This window comes from Notamacropus eugenii, chromosome 6, assembly GCF_028372415.1.
Source record: "Notamacropus eugenii isolate mMacEug1 chromosome 6, mMacEug1.pri_v2, whole genome shotgun sequence".
In the NCBI taxonomy this organism is placed as follows: Eukaryota; Metazoa; Chordata; class Mammalia; order Diprotodontia; family Macropodidae; genus Notamacropus; species Notamacropus eugenii.
In genome coordinates this window covers 180043369-180071331 of record NC_092877.1, presented here as the reverse complement: position 1 = coordinate 180071331, position 27963 = coordinate 180043369, and the positions used below count along the sequence as shown (strand labels likewise).

General features: G+C 39.2%; 1 pseudogene; it reads left to right on the top strand.

The window, feature by feature from the left end:
- Window positions 1-27963, top strand: part of LOC140512195 (ADP/ATP translocase 3-like) — an 83277-nt pseudogene that overhangs the window by 7742 nt on the left and 47572 nt on the right.

Sequence of the window (27963 nt, the reverse complement as noted above, 5' to 3'; positions counted from 1 at the left end):
CAGTTCCTCCAAGGTGGCATGATCAAGCATGTACTGGTCTGGATTCAGAGAGGGATTTTTATGCCCCGAATTTTAGCAGTTACCTCCCCACAGCCACCTGGCCTCCAGTTCCGCCAGTCAGTACTGATTTTCAGAGAAGCTGGATGGGCAGGGCCGCCATTCAGTGTGAGACAAAGACCAGCTTTACCAGGGCCTCCACCCAGGGCTGAGGTAAGACTCAGCTCTTCAGTGCCCCCAGGGGTTTTTATGCTCCAAGAGTGGAGGGTCTGTATGGGCTGCTGTGCAGCCTCTGTGGCTGCTGCCTGCTGCCAGAGCTATGGGAAGGCTCTTCTTCCTTCCTGGCCAGCTGATAAAACCCAGTCACTGACCTTTGGCGCCTGTGGGCCAAGGGATCTGAGGACCCGCTGTTGTGACTGGAGATGCCGCCCCCAAGGTGTCCTCCTCCCGCAGTCTGGTCGTGTGGCATGGCCAAGGCTGGGCTGGGCTCTGCTCCGTGTCCTGTGCAACCAACGTTTCCTGTGGGTCTTTCAGGTCACCGTGGGCTGGAAATCTCCTCCACTCTGTTGTTCTCCACTTCTCCTGCTCCAAAATTTGTTGAGAGCCCCTCTGTACAGGTATTTTATGGGCTGTGTGGGGAGACCCTGTATAAGTGTGTCTTTCTAGTCTGCCATCCTTCCTCTGCTCCCCCAAGTCTGTTATTCTTTTAAAAAATGTATCTTTGATATAATCAAAATATGTCAGAGTTGTTGTTTATTTGATTATTACCTCTAGTATCTTCTATTATCTTTCTCTCCACCTCCCCTCCACAGTCATCACCAACAAGACTCCTGACAATCTTATTTTATCAAAATATTTTAAGAGTCATCAGAATTACCAGGGCAAAAGGGCTTCTACATATAACTGTTAGGTTTGGCTCATGCTTTTGTGGCTGTTTTCGTTTTTGACCAATATCACAATTGCATGTATTTGGATTGCCAGTTTTCAGTAACTATCCAAAAGAGCTGACCTTTAACCAGTGGTCTGGGGGTAAATGTTTAACAAACTGTCTGAAAAATAGATAAATATTACACATTAAAATCAAATATTCTTTACTGGTATTTTCTTCATCACTTTGAAGACAAACAACAAAAAAAATCAAGTGTGATTTTAGCATTTTCCAATTTCTAAAGTGAACAAGAAAGGTTTTACACAGAACATGGTCCTTGAACTGTTGCTTTGAGGGAGGAAGGGATTGTACAATGAGAAGGGAAAGGTATTGGGGAACAACTAGAAAAAAACGCGAGCAGTTGGGACAAAGCATATGTCATTTGTGAGGAAGTAGCAGAAGGTCACTTTGACTATCAAAAAATATGAGAAATGAAGGTATGTGCAATAAAGTGAAAAAATTGGGGACTAGCATGTGTTGGCTTTTAAAAGGTGATTAGACTTGTAGGATTATACAAGTTCATATGTGACCTTAGAAGCAATAGAAAGGTGAAGTTTAGTAGTGAAGATTAGTGGTTAGATGCTATAGAATTTTAAGAATTTTATTGGTGAAAAATGGTGAAAAGTTTAGTGATTGAGTTGCTATGTGTTCTGACAAAAGAGTTACACAAGACAAATGAACAGTCAAGTAAATATTTCCTAACCACGAGAAACTGAGGCTGTAGTAATCTATTTCCCAGGAATCTGAGATGGAAGTCACCAAGATAATTTTTTTTTTTGTCAGATACCCTAATAAATTGATCATAGAAGTAGAGCAGGTAGAGATCATAGGATTCATCTAGACAAACCTGTTGATCCCTGTTTTATAGATTATGAATTTGAAGTGCAGAATGGAAAAACAATTTGCTAAAATCCAAAGAGGTAACCATATGAATTGCTAGTTCTCAGGGAGTAGTTTTCACAAGTAAAATGACATCCCTTGTTCTAGACTATTGCTAGAAATATTTAACACATTTCCAAGATCTTATTGTTCAGTAATCAATGGAAAAATATGCAAATCTGATTCAAATGTTTACAAGGGTATTTGATTTTATATTCTGGAAGCACAGTTAATAGCCTAGTGGTATAATTGTTTCTGGTTGGTAAATTGAATGTCTTCTACCTTCCATTAAAGTGAAGAGACAAATGATAAATACAATGGAAAAAAACCTATATTTAGAGTCAGAAATTGTGAGTTTATACCCAAATTATACCCACACTTACTAACTGTGGGACCTCAAGAAAAGCCGTTGACCTCTTAGGGACTCCAATTTTGTCAAGTGTAAAATGAAAGGTTTGAACTAGATGACTGATAACATCTATCATTTTAGTTTGACTATAAAATACTCTGAATTTCCTATATAATAGGTGTCCTAAGTCCACAAATCAGCTCCTGATTCTTTGTAAACTTTGGATAGCTTGGATATTTTGGAAATTTCATGTTAAGAAGAGATTTTTTTTTTCTTTTCTGCCCATTTAAATTCTTATTTTTTGCCAGTATGAGTAAATTTATTTCTATGGCAAAAATGATTTTCTCAACAATAGAAAAATAACAGTGTTTGCAGAGTCAGGAAGTACAAATGTACCCATACACATTTAACCTATGTACATGTAACCTATGACAGATGTCCTAGTTTTATGTATATCAGCAATCCATTCTGGATTTCACAAGGAGCAAATACACAGAAGTCAAGTTCTGTCAATATGTGACATGAATTAAGTGCTGGCTTCAGTTCTACAAAACACAAAATACAATATATCAAGTTGAAAGATGTTTCCATTTTCTCCCCTCTCCTCCCACACTATTGCTTTTAAGTGAATGTAGTGCTCATGAAAGGTGCTAAATTCATCAATGGAAGACTTTGATTCCCAGAACGAGCCGACTAAGGAATACCTCTATACCCCAACCCACCAACTGTGACTGGACCAGCAGTCATGACTTAAGCATTGAGGAAGCACCTTCGGTATTAAGGAGAGGGTTTTCACCAGTTTAAATAAATCCTTAGTTTCTGTGACTAAATGCCAATGGAGCTGATGAAATAAGTAATATTCCTTGGGGTGGAACATAGAGAAGAATTCCATTTTGTCTCAGCAAGTATTATGCCCCTCCCCCAACTTCTTTCTATAAAAGCCTAAAAGATTGTAGCAGAGTTTAAACTCATGTACAACTGTGAAATTTCTGTCATGTTTATCTATTTTCTTGTCCAAGTTTTTAGTTAATATAGAAGAAAGATTTTGTAGGACTCAAGATAAAAGGGGACTAATTCTTCAGCTTTGTCTACACAGGTGTGACACTGACAAAAATATCCAAAGTCATCAGGGCAAGTTGAAGAGTTTTTTAATATAATTCATTTTAAGTGAATCTCTAATGATTCCTAAGCTACTGAGTCTTAAATGGCAGAAATAGCAAAAATAAGGACCAACAGACAGGGCTTCCAACTATCTGACCATAAGCAATACATGCATCATAGATCAACAGATAGTTACAACTGTCTGATCGTGCATACATAGTTACCAGAGAGAGAAGGACCAACATTTGTCTTTTTAAACCTGGGGGCACTGTAGTGACCACCCAGAGTCTCATCTGGCCAAACAAAGACTTCCAATGAGTAAGCCCCAAAACAAAACCTCACCTTAGAGCATATATACACTTTTCAGAGCCAGAAGATATCACAGTCCTTGGAAACCAGTGCCTCATTAGAAATTAACAAAAGGTGTGGGCCTTTCTACAAAACAAATTTCCCCTAATAAAGCTTCCCTTAAAGGACAGTCTGATAAATGGGTGGGGAAGTTCTTTAACTCTCATTAGCATAATTAATATTAGAGCCACTTCTTTCCTCTCTTATCCTGCTATACTCTGGTAACCATGCTCTACCTTTCCAGTGTCTCCTCAGGTGGTGATTGCTGCCCCTCAGCCACTATTGGTAGTCTATTGGTTCAGAAGGATCTGTCAATATGACTGATCTGCCCAACCCAGGGTTAGCATCACAATGGGAATCCAACTCATGAACTTGTCCCCAGATTCCTTCTCAGGAATGCTGCTGCACCAGAATTCATTATTTCCACTTCTGCTCTCCCTCTCTTTGGTGCATACTGCTCTCTGTCATGGGAATTCTCCCCAATGATTGGTCTCCTGTGATCTCTGACTCTATTGGGGGAAACGAGATAAAAGAGACAAGTATCTCCTTTACAAGCAAAGTTAGGGAGGAAAAGTGGACCTGGGTGGACTCCTGGGGAAACTAGAGGAAGAGACAAACCACAGGGTAGACAGAAGAAAGGAAGCCAAGGTGAAATCCAGAGGAAAAGGCCATGTTCATTGTCTCAAATGTGTTATATATCCTATCTTTGGAATGGAACTTCTATATTTGAATCTTTTAGAAAGAGAATATTACCCAGCTTCTTTCATAACATAAATGGTGGAGGGGAACATGGTTCTTTCTACTTCACTTTACTTGGTGTTGCTTTCACATGATATATATTTTTGCCTTGTATTAATGCTGATGATCTTGCTGAATGAGAGTTTTGTTTGCATGCTCAAAATTAGTGAACCTTTTAAAAATATACTGGATATTTACATGCTTTCTGTAAGGGCTTTTCTTTAAATAACCCTTTAAACCTCTCACGTTGGTAATTCAGGAACATCCACATGTATGAATGGTATTGTAATAACAAGCACCTCAACATGCACAGGGGGACCTGCTACCACAGGTTCTTAGATCAGCATTCATTAAAGGAAAACAACTTTCAAGGGGCAAACAATCACTTTTATCAAGAACAGGTATCAGAGAAAATCAAAATCAAAATTTCAGAGAAAATACAGAGAAATCAAGTTCAACAGGCATGCTTCCAAAATGTCTGACCATTATATACATTTACAGTTACCAGAGAAGAAAGCATCAACTTCTAGGATTTAGCTGGGAGGAGGGAATGGAGTAGGGGAAGAACAAAACTGGGTGCCTCCTCAGGGGCTTCCCAGAGTCTCTCTGGCCAAAGAAACACTTCCAGTCAGTAAGCCCCAAAGGAACATCTTACCCTCACAGTATTTATACACTTTTTAGAGCTAGAGGGCAGAACCCTCTGACCTAGTGACTCAATGGAAATAAAAGGTACTTGGGACCCTTCTACAGCTTCTCTAATCAAGCTTCCCACAATGAGCAGACCCATCAATGGGTGGGAAAGATATTCCTTAATCACATGTTTTGATGAGAAACACTTTTAGAAAAACAGCAAAAGATCCTATTTTACTTGCCATTACAAGTGTCCAATCTTTCTTGTAAGTAAATAACAAGAATAATGGCTAGAGATATTTTCTTTTTTTAAATAGAGAAGAGCCAACAGTACCTTCTTTCTTAGATACAGATTCCTAGCTTGACATTTTCCAAAAGGGAATCTTTAAGTTATCTCAGGCCACTGGCATAGACTACTAGGTCCAAGGCAAGCTCCCAGACTTAAATGTAACTAAGAAATATTTAACAAATAAAAATACGTTAGAACATGAATAATGTTAATATGTGCATTTCTGCAACAGGGATTCTTATGTAACATTTAGTGGCCTCATTTCTATTTGATACCACTGACAGATGCATCTAATGTTGAGTTCTAGGGGTGCTGGGATCTTGAAATTCAAGGGCACATGCCCATGGGTTCTGCCTTGAATTAAGCTCAATCCTTCTTTCAGTCAGATATAAGGTTTTTTAGAATACCAGTAGGGCTGGACAAGATTTTAAGAATTCACAAATTGGACCAGATTCTTAAAGAATATGAACATTTGCGACATTTGTTTTGGCAAACAGGCTGGACTGAATCTGAGCATATTTGTGACTACAAATGGGCCATACTGCTAAGGAACCTATGTCCCATCATCCCCACTTAGATTATTGTCAGATAATCCTTATGTAGAAACATGCAGTATAGTACATACTAATTAATTAGAAAAATGGCGTTAAACTTCATATATTTGTGAAATGATCTATCATATATATTTTGATAAATTTAAAATGAAAAACAACATTTTGGGTGACATGCCAATATTTCAAAATAACTTTCTTAGAATAGAAATATAGAAGTTACTGTTTCCCATATAGAATGAGGAAAAAAACTGCTTAATGAAAGATTAAATTATTTTAAATTTGGTCTCATGTTTAGTGGCCCCACCTTGAACTAAACACTGTTGTTTGAAAATGTCTTTTAGTTATTGAATCTTAAGGGCTTAGTCAGTTGTAACATTTTTTATACAACATTCCAACAAAAATAATAGTCTTTTGAGTTGAAATAGAACAAAGTATCAGGCACAAAATATGATATATTGCCTCATTCGACCTCTGATATTCTTAATTGATTAATTTGTGGAAGCTGAAGTTTAAAAAGCCTTGTAATGCTTTCCTTTACTGCTTTCCCTTCTCCATCTGAAAAAAGGAGCAATTATTTAATATTTGCTACATCTGAAATTTTCATCTGTGTTTTGCCCTCCTCTATCATATTACTTCCTATTTATATTTTATTTTATTGCTTAGTCTTCCTTATTTTATCATTAGCATTCATAAGATTCATTATCCTTATCTTTTGTAAGCTGACCTTATCTTTTGCTTTTTATAGAATACCCAGTTAAGGTTCCAATCTGTCTCTAAGGAATAGTTCACTTGCTTTTGCTTATTGTCAATCTTCTGGTTTTTCAAAAGCACCAAAAATGTTTTCTTCCTTTGTCCAGACAGTTGTATAATTCTATTATATTTTCAGGTATTTTAAAATACTTTTCCCTAAATTTGAAGTTACTTTGTCAATTTCACTTTACTGCAACTTTGCTTACCATCTTACAAACGTGGAGTTCCTCTAGTTGCCTTTCTTTAGGTTCTCTTTCATTCTTGCTGTTTCATTTTCTTTGAGGGCCAGGTTTGGAAGCTATATGGATAACTAAGTTTTTGCGTAAAAATAAGGAATAGTAATTTAAGGTGTCAAACTTGAGAACTGGTATGAAACTTCATATCTTAACATAATAAATGCAGTATAGGACATATTCCTCCCCTACATATTTCTATGAGAGAATCAGTTTGCCCACAGAGGCTGAGAGCATGATTTGCCTTTCAATGAATACAGTGAGAATAGTTATATGTTTAGAGAGAGATGACACCATAATCTATATTTATCATCAGTCACAACCAACAGTCATCAAAATGCAAATTGTCACTTATGCTCAAACTTCATTCATGGAGGCATGATAGCCATGAATAATTTTATCCAATAATTTCTTGGCTGAAACTGAAATCTAAAATTTATGGTTTCTTGGTCTGTATCAGACTGGCAATTTTTGTTTTAGTCTCAAACATGGCATTAAAGTATGGAGGGTTTTAAATCATTTAATTCAACTGATTTTAAAATAAATTTAAGTTTTTATTATCTCAATTCCTTGTAAATAACAAATTCATCCTGTTGTAACTTTCTGTCAAATTGTTATGAAAGATATGGTCAAAAAGTGTTCTATCACAGGAGAGAGACTGAAAATGATTTTGAAAAAAAGGGGAAGAATATACTTATATGGAATACCCACTGAATCAAAAGATGTTTGCTAACCAGCTATTGAACTTTGCACTCTGTCAACAAGACAAGAAAAATGCTGCAACTTGAGCCATTAATGTGGATTTTAGTAAGGAATTTTATTAAAAATTGATCAAATATGGTACTTGTGGATTTTGTTCCCTCTGTGTGGGTGTGTGCAGGTATCTGTATGTCACATGAAATGACCTAGAATTTTTTTTATTTATTTTTTTTTATTTTGTAATGTTTAACAATCATTGCCATACAATTGTGATTTTATCCCCCCCACCTACCCCTCACTCCCCCCTCCCTCCCCACGACTGCATACAATTCTGTATAGATTCTACATATACTTTCCTGTTGAGTATATTTTCACTATAGTCATGCTATGTAGTCAGACTAAGATAAATGAAAGAAATCGTATAACAAATCAGAACATGATACACAAACACATACACATACACAAACATGATCTGCTACAATATGTGAGTGACTTCCATATTTCTCTCTCTGAGTGTGGCAGGCATTTTGCCTTGAGATCCTCCATTGGGATTTTTTTTTTTTTGGTAAGAAGTTCTTGTGTTATTTATTTTTTTTTTATTAATTTTTTTATTTTTTTTAATGTTTAACAATCACTGCCATACAATTGCGATTTTATCCCTCCCCACCCACCCCCCACTACCTCCCTCCCTCCCCACGACTGCATACAATTCTGTATAGATTCTACATATACTTTCCTATTGAGTATATTTTCACTATCGTCATGCTATGTAGTCAGACTAAGATAAATGAAAGAATCCGTATAACAAATCAGAACATGATACACAAACAGATACACATACACAAACATGATCTGCTACATTATGTGAGTGACTTCCATATTTCTCTCTCTGAGTGTGGAAGGCTTTTTGCCTTGAGGTCCACCATTGGGATTTTTTTTTTTTTCAGAAGTTCTTGTGTTATTACAAAAATCTAAGTCTACCAGAAAAAACTCTCACACACTGTGGTTGTTGCTGTGCATAAAGTTCTCCTGGTTCTGCTCCTTTCACTCAGCATCAGGTCATATAAGTCCTTCCAGGCCTCTCTGAAGTCTTCTTGTTCATCATTTCTTATGGCACAATAGTACTCCATTACATTCATATACCATAATTTATTCAGCCATTCCCCAATTGATGGACATCCCCTTGACTTCCAGTTTTTGGCAACTACATAGACTGCTGCTATAAATATTTTTGTACATGTGGGACCCTTTCCCATTTTTATGATCTCTTGGGGATATAGTCCTAGTAGCGATATTGCTGGGTCAAAGGGTATGCACATTTTTGTAGCCCTTTGGGCATAGTTCCAAATTGCTCTCCAGAATGGTTGGATGCGCTCACAGCTCCACCAACAATGAATTAGTGTTCCAACTCTCCCACATCCTCTCCAGCATTTATCATTTTCTTGTTCTGTCATGTTTGCCAGTCTTATAGGTGTGATGTGGTACCTCAGAGTTGTTTTGATTTGCATCTCTCTAACCGATAGTGATTTAGAGCATTTTTTCATATGATTATAGATAGCTTTAATTTCTTCCTCTGAAAATTGCCTGTTCATATCCTTTGACCATTTATCAATTGGGGAATGACTTGTATGATTATACATTTGGGTCAGTTCTCTATATATTCTAGAAATGAGGCCTTTATCCCCGAGCTTAGCTGTAAAAATTTTTTCCCAATTTACTACATCCCTCCGGATTTTGGTTGCATTGGGTTTGGTTGTGCAAAAACTTCTCAGTTTAATGTATTCAAAGTTATCCATTTTGCATTTCATAATGCATTCTATCTCTTCTTTAGTAAAGAATTCTTCCCTTCTCCATAGATCTGATAAATACACTATTCCTTGCTTCTCCAGTTTATTCATGGTATCAATCTTTATACCTAAATCATGTACCCATTTGGACTTTATTCTTGTGTACGGTGTCAGGTATGGGTCTATGCCTAATTTCCGCCACACTGTTATCCAGTTTTCCCAGCAATTTTTGTCAAACAATGAGTTCTTATCCCAGAAGCTGGGGTCCTTGGGTTTATCAAACAGAAGGTTGCTATATTCCTTGCCTACTGCATCTTGAGGGCCAAGTCTATTCCACTTGTCTACCTCTCTGTTTCTTAGCCAATACCAAGTGGTTTTGATAATTGCTGCTTTATAGTACAGTTTAAGGTCTGGTAGCGCTAGGCCACCTTCCCAACCATTTCTTTTCATTAGTCCCTTTGATATTCTGGACCTTTTGTGTTTCCAAATGAATTTTGATATTATTTTATCCAGCTCTAGAAAGTAATTGTCTGATAGTTTAATTGGTATGGCACTAAATAAGTATATTAATTTGGGTAGAATTGTCATTTTTATTATATTAGCACGGCCCACCCATGAGCAACTAATGTTTTTCCACTTACTTAAATCTGAGTTTATTTGTGCAAAAAGTGTCTTGTAATTGTGTTCATATAGTCCCTGGGTTTGTTTTGGCAGGTAGACTCCTAAGTATTTTATACTGTCTACCCTAACTTTAAATGGGATTTCTCTTTCTATCTCTTGCTGTTGAACTTTGTTGCTAATATATAGGAATGCAGAGGATTTGTGTGGGTTTATTTTGTACCCTGCAACTTTGCCAAAGTTGTTTATTAATTCAAGTAATTTTTTACTTGAATCTCAGGGATTCTCTAGGTAAATCATCATATCATCTGCAAAGAGTGATAACTTAGTTTCTTCTTTGGCTATTCTAATTCCTTGAATATCTTTATCTTGTCTAATTTCTACAGCTAACATTTCTAGTACCATATTGAATAATAGTGGTGATAATGGACAACCTTGTTTCACCCCTGATCTTATTGGGAATGCATCTAGCTTATCCCCATTGCATATAATGCTTGCTGAAGGTTTTAGATAGATACTGCTTATTATTTTATGGAAAGTTCCCTTTATTCCTACGTTCTCCAATGTTTTTAGTAGGAATGGATGTTGTATTTTGTCAAAAGCTTTTTCTGCATCTATTGAGATAATCATGTGGTTTTTGTTAGCTTTGTTGTTGATGTGGTCGATAATGCTAATAGTTTTCCTAATATTGAACGAGCCCTGTAGTACTGGTATGAATCCTACCTGATCATAATGTATTAATCTCGTGATTAGATGCTGTATTCGTTTTGCTAAAATCTTATTTAAAATTTTTGCATCTATATTCATTAGGGAAATTGGTCTATAATTTTCTTTCTCTGTTTTGTCTCTTCCTGGTTTGGGTATCAAAACCATATTTGTATCATAGAAAGAATTTGGGAGGACTCCTTCTTCCCCAATTTTCAAGAATAGTGTATGTAGTATTGGAATTAACTGTTCTTTAAATGTTTGATAGAATTCACTTGTGAATCCATCTTGCCCTGGAGATTTTTTCCTAGGGAGTTCATTGATGGCTTGTTCAATTTCTTTTTCTGAGATGGGGTTGTTTAGGTATTCAACTTCCTCTTCTGTTAATCTGGGCAATTTGTATTTTTTAAAATATTCATCCATCTCGTTTAGATTATCGAATTTGTGGGCATAAAGTTGGGCAAAGTAGTTTCTAATTATTGTTTTAATTTCCTCCTCATTGGAGGTGAGTTCACCCCTTTCATTTTTAATGTTAGTAATTTGGTTTTCTTCTTTCTTTTTTTTGATCAGATTAACCAAAGATTTATCAATTTTATTAGTTTTTTCATAAAACCAACTATTGGTTTTATTTATTAATTCAATAGTTTTCTTTATTTCAATTTTATTAATCTCTCCTTTGGTTTTCAGTATTTCTAATTTGGTATTTACTTGGGGATTTTCAATTTGTTCTTTTTCTAGCTTTTTCAACTGCAAGCCTAAGTCATTGATCTCCTCTTTCTCTATTTTATTTATGTAAGCATTCAGAGATATAAAACTTCCCCTAATAACTGCTTTTGCAGTGTCCCATAAGTTTTGGTACGTTGTCTCACTATTGTCATTCTCTTGAATGAAGTTGTTGATTGTTTCTATGATTTCTTCTTTAACCCAATCCTTCTTTACAATTAGATTATTTAGTTTCCAATTGATTTTTGGTTTCTCTTTCCATGGCCTTTTATTACATGTAATTTTTAATGCATTATGATCTGAAAAGGATGCATTGATTATCTCTACCTTTCTGCACTGGATTGTGAGATTTTTATGTTCTAGTACATGGTCAATTTTTGTAAATGTTCCATGTACCGCTGAGAAAAAGGTATATTCCTTTCTATTCCCATTTAATTTTCTCCAAAGATCTATCATATCTACCTTATCCAGAGTTTTATTTACCTCCTTAACCTCTTTCTTGTTTATTTTAAGGTTGGATTTATCTAGTTCAGAGAGGGGGAGGTTGAGGTCCCCCACTAGTATAGTTTTGCTATCACTTTCTTCCTTCAACTCCCCCAACCTCTCCTCTAAGAATCTGGATGCTATACCACTTGGAGCATACATGTTTAGTAATGATATTGCTTCATTGTCTATGGTGCCTTTTAGTAGGATATAGTTTCCATCCTTATCCCTTTTGATTAGATCTATTTCTGCTTTTGCTTTGTCTGAGATTAGGATTGCTACTCCTGCCTTTCTTACATGAGGTGAAGCACAATATATTCTGCTCCATCCTTTGACCTTTATCCTATGTGTATCCCCCCGTTTCAAATGTGTTTCTTGTAAGCAGCATATTGTTGGATTATGGCTTTTAATCCATTCTGCTATCCGTCTCCGTTTTTTAGGAGAGTTCATCCCATTCACATTCACAGTTATGATTACAATCTGTGTATTTCCCTCCACCCTCTTTCCCACCATTTGTGCTTTTAGCTCTCCCGTCTCCCTTCCCCTCCTCAATAGTATTCACTTTTCTCCCCCTCCTCCTGCAGCCTTCCCCTCCTTCTTTTAGCCCCCCTCCCTTTTACTCCCCTTTACTCTTATTGCTTCTTTCCTCCCTTTTAGCCACCCTCCCCTTTCTTCCCCCTTCCCCTCCTACTACCTATAGAGCTAGTTAGGATTATCTGCTTAAGGTTATTGTTCCCTCCTTTGAACAAATCAGATGAGAGTACCTCTCAAACAATGCTCATCTCCCTCCCCTCCTTCCCTCTACTATGGTTTTGTACTTCTTCCTGTGATATAATTTGCCATTTTCTGCTTCCCCCTTTCCACACCTCCTATTACATTCCCTTCTCATACTTAAATCATATTTTTGACATGACATCATTTACTTTATGCCCGTTCCCTCTACATATATCCCTTTTATCATAATAGCTGCACAGTTCTCAAGATTAACAGGTATCATCTTCCCTTACAGGGAAGTAAACAGATTGCCCTAATTGAGTTGCAAGTTTTTGTTTTTGTTTTTTCCCCTCTGTTTACCTTTTTATGATTCTCTGGAGACCTGCATTTGAAGATCAAATTGTCTATTGAGTTCTGGTGTTTTGGTCAGGAAGCTCTGGAAATCCCTTATTTCGTTGAATGACTTTCTCCTTGCCTGAAATGTTATGCTGAACTTTGCTGGGTAGTTGATCCTCGGTTGAAGTCCCAACTCCTTTGCCTTACGGAATATTGGGTTCCAATTCTTTCGATCTTTTAATGTAGAAGCTGCAAGGTCCTGTGTGATCCTGACTGTGTGACCTTGATATTTAAATTGTTTCTTTCTGGCTGCTTGTAGTATTTTCTCCTTCACTTGATAGCTCTGGAATTTGGCAACTATATTTCTTGGGGTTTTGAGTTTGGGATCCCTTTCAGGTGGGGAACGGTGGATTCTTTCGATGACTATTTTGCCCTCTGAGTCTAGTACTTCTGGGCAGTTTTCCTTGATGATTTCCTGGAAGATATTGTCCAGACTCTTTTCTTCATCATGGGTTTCTGGCAGGCCAATAATTCTTAGATTTTCTCTCCTGGATCTATTTTCCAGGTCAGTTGTTTTTCCAATTAAATATTTTAGATTTTCTTCCATCTTTTCATTCTTTAGATTTTGTTTGACTGACTCTTGTTGCCTCATTGAGTCATTAGTTTCTACTTGCCCAATTCTAATCTTGATCGTATTGTTTTCTTCAGTTAGCTTTCGCATCTCCTTTTCCATCTGGCCAATTTTTCCCTTTAAGGAGCTATTTTCTCCATTTAATTTTTGTACTTCTTTTTCCATTCGACCAATTTTCCCAGTTAGGTTTTGGGTTTCCTTTTCCATCTGATCAATTTTCCCTATTAGGTTTTGAGTTTCCTTTTCCGTTTGATTAACTCTTCCTTTTAGGGAATTATTCTCTCCAGTTAATTTTTGAACTTCCTTTTCCATTTCTTCAATTTTCTTTTTCAGATTGATGTTCTCATCAGTGAATTCTTTTTTTATGGTTTTAAAATCATTGGCCAGTTTTTCTTTTATATCCTTCTTCAGACGTTCCAGGTAATCTAGTTGTGCTTGCGAGAAATTCATAGTCCCATCTGAGGTTTCAGATGGAAGTACAGTCTCAGCTCTGACCTCTTTGGTGTTTGTGTTTTGGTCCTTATCCCCATAGAAAGATTCTATGGTTTTTTCACTTTTCGTCTGCTTTTTCCGATTCATGATGTTGGCTGAGTGTTGTAGCTTTTAGTTCTTTCAGTCAGAAGATACAGATCTTTTAAGTTGAGTTGATGTTTGTCTAGGCTAAAAGCAGGCTTTTTTTTTGTTGTTGTTGTTGTTTCCCAGATTAACCCTGGGTTTAGCTTGATGGGTGTGTGGGAGGTGTGGTCTGGTCTCAGGCTATCTCCTCAGCTGGCCTGAGGCAAAGGCAAGGTCCAGGGGGATGGTGATCCCAGCTTCCCTATTGTCTTCCCTTTTCCCCTGGAGGGCTGGGGCACGCCTAGAGGCTAATGCGTGTGCCCGCCCCTCCTGGGGCTCGTCTCCCGGGCTGAGGCTTGCTTGGGTCTCAGTGCGAATTTTTCTCTGCCCTGGGTCGTCTGTCACTCCAGATAGCCTCCACCACGGTAGGAAGAATCCCCCTTTGCCACCTCTCCAGCCTCTGGTGTTATGAGACCACCCGCCCCCTTCTGCTGCTCCCACTGATCCGGGATCAATCTGGGGAAGAATTTTATGGTTCCCTCACGGTCATCGGGGGGGAGGGGAGAGCACTTACTGATCACTCCGGCATCCCAGCTCCTGGATGTTCAAGTAGTGACCCACTGAAGTCCCGTCTTTAGGCTGAAGATTTCAAAGGCTGTTGCGCTGACATCGTTGGCTCGGCCTGGCTTATCTCCTGCTCCGCTGGTCTCGCCCGCCACTCTCGGGCCCCTCGGGTCGCCTCCGCCCTGCCGCGCTGACCGCGCTGCGCTGTGCGCCGGGGTCTTACCCCCGCGGAACAGATCCCTCCCGTGGACCTTCCAGTCCAGCCTGGGCTCCGAATCTGTCAAAGTCCGTCTCCCACTGGATTCTACACCTCCAAAGTCTGGTCAGACTCTCCCCCCAGAGATATCCAGAGGAGTTTTTCCAGGAGCTTAGGTGAGTCGTTGCTTTCACTCCGCCATCTTGGCTCCGCCCCCCAGAGATCAAGTTCTTGTGTTATTACAAAAATCTAAGTCTACCAGAAAAAACTCTCACACACTGTGGTTGTTGCTGTGAGTAAAGTTCTCCTGGTTCTGCTCCTTTCACTCAGCATCAGGTCATATAAGTCCTTCCAGGCCTCTCTGAAGTCTTCTTGTTCATCATTTCTTATGGCACAATAGTACTCCATTACATTCATATACCATAATTTATTCAGCCATTCCCCAATTGATGGACATCCCCTTGACTTCCAGTTTTTGGCAACTACATAGAGTGCTGCTATAAATATTTTTGTACATGTGGGACCCTTTCCCATTTTTATGATCTCTTGGGGATATAGTCCTAGTAGCGATATTGCTGGGTCAAAGGGTATGCACATTTTTGTAGCCCTTTGGGCATAGTTCCAAATTGCTCTCCAGAATGGTTGGATGCGCTCGCAGCTCCACCAACAATGAATTAGTGTTCCAACTTTCCCACATCCTCTCCAGCATTTATCATTTTCTTGTTCTGTCATGTTTGCCAATCTTATAGGTGTGATGTGGTATGACCTAGAATTTTTCTACACATTGCTTTGTTAGATAATATGAGAGATATTCCATTTCTTAGAGAAATTGGGGAAATCTTGAATAGCTCCCAGAAGAAGCAAACAGGAGCTAAGATTCATTGTTATTCTATTTTATTTGACTTAATAACACTGTGATAAATTGATGGATACAATCCCTCTTTATGTGTATATGGTTTTATTTTACATTTTCATATTTACAAAGCACTCCTAGTGAACTTCCTTATCTGCCCCTGCACGTGTCTTAGGACTTGATACAGAAATTCTGAGTAAGAAAAGGATGGGTAAAGGAGAGAGACAGTTTTTCCTTGTATATTTGGACAAAAATCTAATATACATCGGATACAATTATCTCTTAGCAAGAATAAAAAAAAATTACTAAGATGCAATAGTATTAAAATAAAATAGTCAACAAACGATTGTTCCCATCAACTTGAGGTGCAATTGTTGACATATCTAGAGCTGGAAGAATAGATTCAAATGTGGAGTACACTTGCAATGAGTTATATGTTTAAGATTACATACAGAAAATTCAACTCAACTCTAGAATGACAGGATCTAGAAGTTTCTTCTCATTTCAAAGAGTCCTCATATACCTTTCTTTCGTTGAAGACCTTGCTGAATTCTGCTGTATGTAGTTCTTAGTGTCTCTTTCTCTACACGATTGTCTCCTTTTTTGTTTCTAGGTGTTCTATCCCTCAAAACTGCTTCCTACTTAGAGTGACAGTGTGATATTGTTGTGTGTTTGGTTTGTAAGTCTCTGAGGCATCAGTTGGGCTTAAAACTGTCTCAAACTGATAAATTTTAAAACTGCTCCATGGGGGGTGGAGCCAAGATGGCAGAGTGAGAGCAAAGACTCACCTAAGCTCTTGGAAAAACTCCTTTGGATACCTCTGAAGGGAGAATCTGACCAAAATATGGAGGTGTGGAATCCAGTGGGAGACAAATTGTGGTAGATTTGCAGCCCAGGACAGACTGGAAGGTCCACGGGAAGGATCTGTTCCATGGAGTTGAGCCCCCAGAGAACAACACAGCACATCCATCCCAGCAGAGTGCAAGGGGCCTGGGAAACCTGAAAGCAGCTGGCGGAACTGGCAAAGCAACACCCAAGGGCGAGAGCCAAGCCAAACCAAGCCAGTGAAAGCCACTGAATGCCAGATATCAGAGCAACAGTTCCTGAGACTTTCAGGCCGAAGATTTAACATCGGTAAGTCACCTACTTAAACTTCCAGGAGCCAGGATGGTGGAGTGATCAGTAAATGCTCTCTCCTCCCCCTTTGATGACCATGAAAGAAACAAAATATTTCCCCCCAAAAATCCTGGATCCGGAGGAAAAGCAAAGGGGGGCAAATAGTTTCATAACACCTGAGGCTAGGGAAAATAGCTAAGGGGGATTCCTCCTACTGTGGCAGAGGCAAACCAGAAGGACAGAGGACCCAGGGCAGAGAAAACTTGCACTAGGACCAAGGCAAGCCTCAGCACCAAGAGAAGAGCCTCAGGAGGGGTGGGAACACGCATTAGCATCTAGGCATGCCTCAGCACTCCAGGGGAAACGGGAAGAGAATAGGGAAGCTGGGATCACCATCCCCTGAGCTTGCCTTTGCCTCAGTTCAGCTGAGGAGATCTCCTGTGACCAGACCACTCCTCCCATACACTTAACAAGCTAACCCCAGGGCTGATCAGGGAAACAAAAAACAAAAACCTGCTTTTAGCTTTTTCACACATCAGCTCAACACAAAGTTCTGTACCTTCTGACTGAAAGAACCAGAAGCCACCACACTCAATCAACATCATGAACAAGAAAAAGCAGAAGGGTGAAAAAACCGTAGAATATTTCTATGGGGATAAGGACCAAAACACAAACACCAAAGAGGTCAGAGCTGAGACTGTACTTCCAAAAGAAACTTCAGAAGGGACTATGAACTGCTCCCATGCACAAACAGCTCTCCTGGAACAGCTGAAGAAGGAAATAGAGGATAAACTGGACAATGATTTTAAAACTATGAAAAAATAGTTCACCAATGAGAACATTTCCTTGAAAAGGAAAAGTGAACAAATGGAAAAGGAAGCACAAAACCTAACTGGGAAAACTGGCCAAATGGAAAAGGAAGTACAAAAATTAACTGGAGAAAACAGCTCTTTAAAAGGAAATATGGAGGGGGCGGAGCCAAGATGGCGGAGTGAAAGCAACGACTCACCTAAGCTCCTGGAAAAACTCCTCTGGATATCTCTGGGGGGAGAGTCTGACCAGACTTTGGAGGTGTAGAATCCAGTGGGTGACGGACTTTGACGGATTCGGAGCCCAGGCTGGACCGGAGGGTCCACGGGAGGGATCTGTTCCGGGGGGGTAAGACCCCGGCCCACAGCGCAGCGCGGTCAGTGCGGCAGGGTGGAGGGGACCAGAGGAGCCCGAAAGTGGCAGGCGAGACCAGCAGAGCAGGAGATAAGCCAGGCCGAGCCGGTGAGAGCTGCTGAGTGCCAGACATCAGCGCAGCAGCCCCTGAAATCTTCAGCCTGAAGATGGACTTCGGTGGGTCACTACTTGAACTTCCAGGAACTGCGATTGCAGAGTGATCAGTAAGTGCTCTCTCCTCCCCCCTGATGACCGTGAGGGAACCATAAAATTCTTCCCCAGATTAATCCTGGATCAGTGTGAACAGCAGAAGGGGGCGGGTGGTCTCATAACACCAGAGGCTGGAAAAGTGGCAAAGGGGGATTCTTCCTACTGTGGTGGAGGCGATCTGCAGGGACAGACAACTCAGGGCAGAGAAAATTCGCACTGAGACCCAGGCAAGCCTCAGAGCCGGGAGACGAGCCCCAGGAGGGGCGGGAACACGCGTTAGCTTCTAGGCGTGCCCCAGCCCTCCAGGGGAAAAGGGAAGACAATAGGGAAGCTGGGATCACCATCCCCTGACCTTGCCTTTGCCTCAAGTCAGCTGAGGAGATATCCTGAGACCAGACCACACCTCCCACACACCTAACAAGCTAACCCCAGGGTTGATCTGGGAAACAAAAAACAAAAGCCTGCTTTTAGCCCAGACACACATCAGCTCAACTTAAAGATCTGTACCTTCTGACTGAAAGAACCAAAAGCTACAAAACTCTGCCAACATCATGAATCGGAAAAAGCAGAGGAAAAGTGAAAAAACCATAGAATCTTTCTATGGGGATAAGGACCAAAACACAAACACCAAAGAGGTTAGAGCTGAGACTGTACTTCCATCTGAAACCTCAGATGGGACTATGAATTTCTCGCAAGCACAACTAGGTTACCTGGAACGTCTGAAGAAGGATATAAAAGAAAAACTGGCCAATGATTTTAAAACTATAAAAAAAGAATTCACTGATGAGAACATAACCCTGAAAAAGAAAATTGAAGAAATGGAAAAGGAAGTTCAAAAATTAACTGGAGAGAAAAATTCCCAAAAAGGAAGAGCTAATCAAATGGAAAAGGAAACCCAAAACCTAATTGGGAAAATTGATCAGATGGAAAAGGAAACCCAAAAGCTAACTGGGAAAATTGGTCGAATGGAAAAAGAAGTACAAAAATTAAATGGAGAAAATAGCTCCTTAAAGGGAAAAAGTGGTCAGATGGAAAAGGAGACGGAAAAGCTAACTGAAGAAAACACTACGATGAAGATTAGAATTGGGCAAGTAGAAACTAATGACTCAATGAGGCAACAAGAATCAGTCAAACAAAATCTAAAGAATGAAAAGATAGAAGAAAATGTAAAATATTTAATTGGAAAAACAACTGACCTGGAAAATAGATCCAGGAGAGAAAATCTAAGAATTATTGGCCTGCCAGGAACCCATGATGAAGAAAAGAGTCTGGACAATATCTTCCAGGAAATCATCAAGGAAAACTGTGCAGAAGTACTAGACTCAGAGAGCAAAATAGTCATCAAAAGAATCCACCGTTCCCCTCCCGAAAGGGATCCCAAACTCAAAACCCCAAGAAATATAGTTGCGAAATTCCAGAGCTATCAAGTGAAGGAGAAAATACTACAAGCAGCGAGAAAGAAACAATTCAAATATCAAGGACACACAGTCAGGATCACACAGGACCTTGCAGCTTCTACATTAAAAGATCGAAAGAATTGGAACCCAATATTCCGTAAGGCAAAGGAGTTGGGACTTCAACCAAGGATCAACTACCCAGCAAAGTTCAGCATAACATTTCAGGCAAGGAGAAAGTCATTCAACGAAATAAGGGATTTCCAGAGCTTCCTGACCAAAACACCAGAACTCAATAGACAATTTGATCTTCAAATGCAGGTCTCCAGAGAATCATAAAAAGGTAAACAGAGGGGAAAAAACAAAAACAAAAACTTGCTACTCAATTAGGGCAAACTGTTTACCTCCTTACAAGGGAAGATGATACCTGTTAATCTTGAGAACTGTGCAGCTATTATGATAAAAGGGATATATGTAGAGGGAACGGGCATAAAGCAAATGATGTCATGTCAAAAATATGATTTAAGTATGAGAAGGGAATGTAATGGGAGGTGTGGAAAGGGGGAAGCAGAAAATGGCAAATTATATCACAGGAAGAAGTACAAAACTATAGTAGAGGGAAGGAGGGGAGGGAGATGAGCATTGTTTGAGAGGTACTCTCATCTGATTTGTTCAAAGGAGGGAACAGTAATCTTAAGTAGATAAGCCTAACTAGCTCTATAGGTAGTAGGAGGGGAAGGGGGAAGAAAGGGGAGGGTGGCTAAAAGGGAGGAAAGAAGCAATAAGAGTAAAGGGAACTAAAAGGGAGGGGGGTCAAAAGAAGGAGGGGAAGGCTGCAGGAGGAGGGGGAGAAAAGTGAATACTATTGAGGAGGGGAGGGGAGACGGGAGAGCTAAAAGCACAAATGGTGGGAAAGAGGTTGGAGGGAAATACACAGATTGTAATCATAACTGTGAATGTGAATGGAATGAACTCTCCCATAAAACGGAGACGGATAGCAGAATGGATTAAAAGCCATAATCCAACAATATGCTGCTTACAAGAAACACATTTGAAACGGGGGGATACACATAGGATAAAGGTCAAAGGATGGAGCAGAATATATTGTGCTTCAGCTCATGTAAGAAAGGCAGGAGTAGCAATCCTAATCTCAGACAAAGCAAAAGCAGAAATAGATCTAATCAAAAGGGATAAGGATGGAAACTATATCCTACTAAAAGGCACCATAGACAATGAAGCAATATCATTACTAAACATGTATGCTCCAAGTGGTATAGCATCCAGATTCTTAGAGGAGAGGTTGGGGGAGTTGAAGGAAGAAATTGATAGCAAAACTATACTAGTCGGGGACCTCAACCTCCCCCTCTCTGGACTCGATAAATCCAACCTTAAAATAAACAAGAAAGAGGTTAAGGAGGTAAATAAAACTCTGGATAAGGTAGATATGATAGATCTTTGGAGAAAATTAAATGGGAATAGAAAGGAATATACTTTTTTCTCAGCGGTACATGGAACATTTACAAAAATTGTCCATGTACTAGGACATAAATATCTCACAATCCAGTGCAGAAAGGTAGAGATAATCAATGCAGCCTTTTCAGATCATAATGCATTAAAAATTACATGTAATTAAAGGCCATGGAAAGAGAAACCAAAATCAGTTGGAAACTAAATAATCTAATTCTAAAGAAGGGTTGGATTAAAGAAGAAATCATAGAAACAATCAACAATTTCATTCAAGAGAATGACAATAGTGAGACAACATACCAAAACTTATGGAATACTGCAAAAGCAGTTATTAGGAGAAGTTTTATATCTCTGAATGCTTACATAAATAAAAGAGAGAAAGAGGAGATCAATGACTTAGGCTTGCAGTTGAAAAAGCTAGAAAAAGAACAAATTGAAAATCCCCAATTAAATACCAAATTAGAAATACTGAAAACCAAAGGAGAGATTAATAAAATTGAAATTAAGAAAACTATTGAATTAATAAATAAAACCAATAGTTGGTTTTATGAAAAAACTAATAAAATTGATAAACCTTTGGTCAATCTGATTAAAAAAAAGAAAGAAGAAAACCAAATTACTAATATTAAAAATGAAAGGGGTGAACTCACCTCCAATGAGGAGGAAATTAAAACAATAATTAGAAACTACTTTGCCCAACTTTATGCCCACAAATTCGATAATCTAAACGAGATGGATGAATATTTTAAAAAATACAAATTACCCAGATTAACAGAAGAGGAAGTTGAATACTTAAACAACCCCATCTCAGAAAAAGAAATTGAACAAGCCATCAATGAACTCCCTAGGAAAAAATCTCCAGGGCAAGATGGATTCACAAGTGAATTCTATCAAACATTTAAAGAACAGTTAATTCCAATACTACATACACTATTCTTGAAAATTGGGGAAGAAGGAGTCCTCCCAAATTCTTTCTATGATACAAATATGGTTTTGATACCCAAACCAGGAAGAGACAAAACAGAGAAAGAAAATTATAGACCAATTTCCCTAATGAATATAGATGCAAAAATTTTAAATAAGATTCTAGCAAAACGAATACAGCATCTTATCACGAGATTAATACATTATGATCAGGTAGGATTCATACCAGGACTACACGGCTGGTTCAATATTAGGAAAACTATTAGCATTATCGATCACATCAACAACAAAGCTAACAAAAACCACATGATTATCTCAATAGATGCAGAAAAAGCTTTTGACAAAATACAACATCCATTCCTACTAAAAACATTGGAGAATGTAGGAATAAATGGAACTTTCCATAAAATAATAAGCAGTATCTATCTAAAACCTTCAGCAAGCATTATATGCAATGGGGATAAGCTAGATGCATTCCCAATAAGATCAGGGGTGAAACAAGGTTGTCCATTATCACCACTATTATTTAATATGGTACTAGAAATGTTAGCTGTAGCAATTAGACAAGATAAAGATATCCAAGGAATTAAAATAGCCAAAGAAGAAACTAAGTTATCACTCTTTGCAGATGATATGATGATTCACCTAGAGAATCCCAGAGATTCAAGTCAAAAATTACTAGAATTAATAAACAACTTTGGCAAAGTTGCAGGGTACAAAATAAACCCACACAAATCTTCTGCATTCCTATATATTAGCAACAAAGTCCAACAGCAAGAGATAGAAAGAGAAATCCCATTTAAAGTTAGGGTAGACAGTATAAAATACTTAGGAGTCTACCTGCCAAAACAAACCCAGGGATTATATGAACACAATTACAAGACACTTTTTGCACAAATAAAGTCAGATTTAAGTAAGTGGAAAAACATTAGTTGCTCACGGGTACGCCGTGCTAATATAATAAAAATGACAATTCTACCCAAATTGATATACTTATTTAGTGCCATACCAATTAAACTATCAGACAATTACTTTCTAGAGCTGGACAAAATAATATCAAAATTCATTTGGAAAAACAAAAGGTGCAGAATATCAAATGGACTAATGAAAAGAAATGCTTGGGAAGGTGGCCTAGCGCTACCAGACCTCAAACTGTACTATAAAGCAGCAATTATCAAAACCACTTGGTATTGGCTAAGAAACAGAGAGGTAGACAAGTGGAATAGACTTGGCACTCAAGATGCAGTAGGCAAGGAATATAGCAACCTTCTGTTTGATAAACCCAAGGACCCCAGCTTCTGGGATAAGAACTCATTGTTTGACAAAAATTGCTGGGAAAACTGGATAACAGTGTGGCAGAAATTAGGCATAGACCCATACCTGACACTGTACATACGAATAAAGTCCAAATGGGTACATGATTTAGGTATAAAGATTGATACCATGAATAAATTGGAGAAGCAAGGAATAGTGTATTTATCAGATCTATGGAGAAGGGAAGAATTCTTTACTAAAGGAGAGATAGAATGCATTATGAAATGCAAAATGGATAACTTTGATTACATTAAACTGAGAAGTTTTTGCACAACCAAACCCAATGCAACCAAAATCCGGAGGGATGTAGTAAATTGGGAAAGAATTTTTACAGCTAAGCTCGGGGATAAAGGCCTCATTTCTAGAATATATAGAGAACTGACCCAAATGTATAATCATACAAGTCATTCCCCAATTGATAAATGGTCAAAGGATATGAACAGGCAATTTTCAGAGGAAGAAATTAAAGCTATCTATAATCATATGAAAAAATGCTCTAAATTCACTATTGGTTAGAGAGATGCAAATCAAAACAACTCTGAGGTACCACATCACACCTATAAGACTGGCAAACATGACAGAACAAGAAAATGATAAATGCTGGAGAGGATGTGGGAAAGTTGGAACACTAATTCATTGTTGGTGGAGCTGCGAGCACATCCAACCATTCTGGAGAGCAATTTGGAACTATGCCCAAAGGGCTACAAAAATGTGCATACCATTTGACCCAGCAATATCGCTACTAGGACTATATCCCCAAGAGATCATAAAAATGGGAAAGGGTCCCACATGTACAAAAATATTTATAGCAGCACTCTATGTAGTTGCCAAAAACTGGAAGTCAAGGGGATGTCCATCAATTGGGGAATGGCTGAATAAATTATGGTATATGAATGTAATGGAGTACTATTGTGCCATAAGAAATGATGAACAAGAAGACTTCAGAGAGGCCTGGAAGGGCAAGGAGATGGTCATTCAACGAGGTAAGGGATTTCCAGAGGTTCCTGACCAGAAAGCCAGAACTCAATATACAATTTGATCTTCAAATGCAGGTCTCAAGAGAATCATACAAAGGTAAACAGTGGGGGAAAAAAAAACAACAAAACATGTTACTCAATTGGGGCAAACTGTTTACCTCCCTATAAGAGAAGATGATACCTGTTAATCTTGAGAATTGTGCAGCTATTATGAAATATAAAAGGGATATACATAGAGGGAACGGGTATAAAGAAAATGATGTCGTGTTAAAAATATGATTTAGGTATGTGAAGGGATTGTAACAGGAGGTGTGAAAAGGGGGAAGCAGAAAATGGCAAATTCCATCACAGGAAGAAGTACAAAATTATAGTAGAGGGAAAGAGGGGAGGGAGATGAGCATTGTTTGAGAGGTACTCTCATCTGATTTGTTTCAAGGAGGGAACAATAAACTTAAGTAGATAATCGTAACTAGCTCTATAGGCACTAGGAGGGGAAGGGGGAAGGAAGGGGAGAGAGGCTAAAAGAGAGGGAAGAAGTAACAGGAATAAAGGGGAGTAAAAGGGAAGGGGGCAAAAGAAGGAGGGGAAGGCTGCAGGAGGAGGTAGTGAGAAGTGAATACTATTGAGGAGGGGAAGGGAGACGGGAGAGCTAAAAGCACAAGTTGTGGGATAGAAGATGGAGGGAAATACACAGATTGCAATCATGACTGTGAATGTGAATGAAATGAATTCTCCCATAAAACAGAGAAGGATAGCAGAATGAATTAAAAGCCATAATCCAACAATATGCTGCTTACAAGACACACATTTGAAATGGGGGGATACACATAGGATAAAGGTAAAAGGGTGGAGCAGAATATATTGTGCTTCAGCTGATATAGGAAAGGAAGCAGTAGCAATCTTTTTTTTTTTTTAATTTATTTAACTTTTAACATTCATTTTCACAAAATTTTGCTTTACAAATTTTCTCCCCTTTTCTCCCCTCCCCCCCCAAACACCAAGCATTCTAATTGCCCCTATGACCAATCTGCTCTCTCTTCTATCGTCCCTCTCTGCCCTTGTCTCCATCTTCTTTTTTGTCCTGTAGGGCCAGATAGCTTTCTATACCTCTTTACCTGTATTTCTTATTTCCTAGTGGCAAGAACATTACTCGACAGTTGATCCTAACACTTTGAGTTCCAACTTCTTTACCTCCCTCCCTCTCCACCCCTTCCCTTTGGAAGGCAAGCAATTCAATATAGGCCAAATCTGTGTAGTTTTGCAAATGACTTCCATAATAGTTGTGTTGTATAAGACTAGCTATATTTCCCTCCATCCTATCCTGTCACCCATTACTTCTATTCTCTTTTGATCCTATGCCTCCCCATGAGTGTTGACCTCAAATTGCACCCTCCTCCCCATGCCCTCCCTTCTATCATACCCCCCACCCTGCTTATCCCCTTATCCCCCACTTTCCTGTATTGTAAGCTAGGTTTTCCTACCAAAATGAGTGTGCATTTTATTCTTTCCTTTAGTGGAATGTGAAAAACTTCATGTTTTTCTCTCACCTCCCCTCTTTATCCCTCCACTAATGAGTCTTTTGCGTGCCTCTTTTATGAGAGATAATTTTCCCCATTCCATTTGTCCCTTTCTCCTCCCAATATATTTCTCTCTCACTGCTTGATTTAATTTTTTGAAGATATGATCCCATCCTCTTCAATTAACTCTGTGCACTCTGTCTCTATGTGTGTGTGTGTGCATGTGTGTGTGTGTGTAATCCCACCCAGTACCCAGATACTGAAAAGTTTCAAGAGTTACAAATATTGTCTTTCCATGTAGGAATGTTAACAGTCCAACTTTAGTAAGTCCCTTATGACTTCTCTTTGCTGTTCAACTTTTCCTGCTTCTCTTTATTCTTCTGTTTCAAAGTCAAATTTTCTTATCAGCTCTGGTCTTTCATCAAGAATGCTTGAAAGTCCTCTATTTCACTGAAAGTCCAATTTTTCCCCTGAAGTATTATACTCAGTTTTGCTGGGTAGGTGATTCTTGGTTTTAGTCCTAGTTCCTTTGGCTTCTGGAATATCCTATTCCATGCCCTTTGATTCCTTAATGTAGAGGCTGCTAGACCTTGTGTTATCCTGATTGTATTTCCACAATACTTGAATTGTTTCTTTCTAGCTGCTTGCAATATTTTCTCCTTGACCTGGGAACTCTGGGACTTGGCCACAATATTCCTAGGAGTTTCTCTTTTTGGATCTCTTTCAGGTAGTGTTCTGTGGGTTCCTTTAATATTTCTTTTGCCCCCTGGTTCTAGAATCTCAGGGAAGTTTTCCTTGATAATTTGATGAAAGATGATGTCTAGGCTCTTTTTTTGAGCATGGCTTTCAGGTAGTCCCATAATTTTTAAATTGTCTCTCCTGGATCTATATTCCAGGTCAGTTGTTTTTCCAATGAGATATTTCACATTATCTTCCATTTTTCCATTCTTTTGGTTTTGTTTTGTGATTTCTTGCTTTCTCATAATGTCATTAGCCTCCATCTGTTCCATTCTAATTTTGAAAGAACTATTTTCTTCAGTGTGCTTTTGAATCTCCTTTTCCATCTGGCTAATTCTGCTTTTGAAAGCATTCTTCTCCTCATTGGCTTCTTGAACCTCTTCTGCCAATTGTATTAGCCTATTTTTCAAGGTGTTATTTTCTTCAGCATTTTTTGGGGTCTCCTTTAGCAGGGTGCTGACCTGCTGTTCATGCTTTGACTTCATGTCTCTCATTTCTCTTCCCAGTTTTTCCTCCACCTCTCTAACTTGATTTTCAAAATTCTTTTTGAGCTCTTCCATGGCCTGAGCCCATTGGGTGGGCTGAGACACAGAAGCCTTGATTTCTGTGTCTTTGCCTGATGGTAAGCATTGTTCTTCCTCATCAGAAAGGAAGGGAGGAAAGGCCTGTTCACCAAGAAAGTAACCTTCTATAGTCTTATTTCTTTTCCCTTTTCTGGGCATTTTCACAGCCAGTGACTTGACCTCTGAATATTCTCCTCACACCCACCTCGCCTCCTGATCCTGCCAGCCAGCGCTTGGGGTCTGAGATTCAAATGCTGCTTCCAGCCTCAGGGCTTTGGGTGGGGGCAGGGCTGCTATTCAGTGTGAGATTAAGTTCAGGTGCTCAGGTTGGAGCAGGGCCACCTCTCAGGCTCAGTTCCCTCAGGGTGTTTATGCACAGACCTTCAACAATGGATCCAGGCTCCTGCCTGCTTGGGTAGCCCTGGTCTGCCGCTGCCTCTCAGCTTCTGCCTCCCGAGGGGGTCTGACTTATGGGGGCACCCCACTCCCCTTTCGACCCGCCAAAGAGATTCTCTCACAGACCCCCGTCACCTGTGGGTGGAGGGACTTGTGCGGCCGCTGGAGATCCTGTCCCTAAAGCCTGCTTGGATCTGTTCCTCTTGGTGCCGTGGCCGTAGCAGGTCTGGGCTGGGCTCCACATCTGCAGCGTGACGGACCTTTTGCCAGAGGTTTTCAGGTCCCTCTGGAACAGAAATCTCCTTCGCTCCACTGTTCTGTGGCCTCACTGCTCCAGAATTCGCCATGAGTTACTTTATACAGATGTTGTATGGGTTGTGGGTTCGGAGCTATGTGTATTTGCGTCTTTCTACTCCGCCATCTTTGCTCCACCCCCAGGAGTAGCAATCTTAATCTCAGACAAAGCAAACGCAGAAATATATCTAATCAAAAGAGATAAGGATGGAAACTATATCCTGCTAAA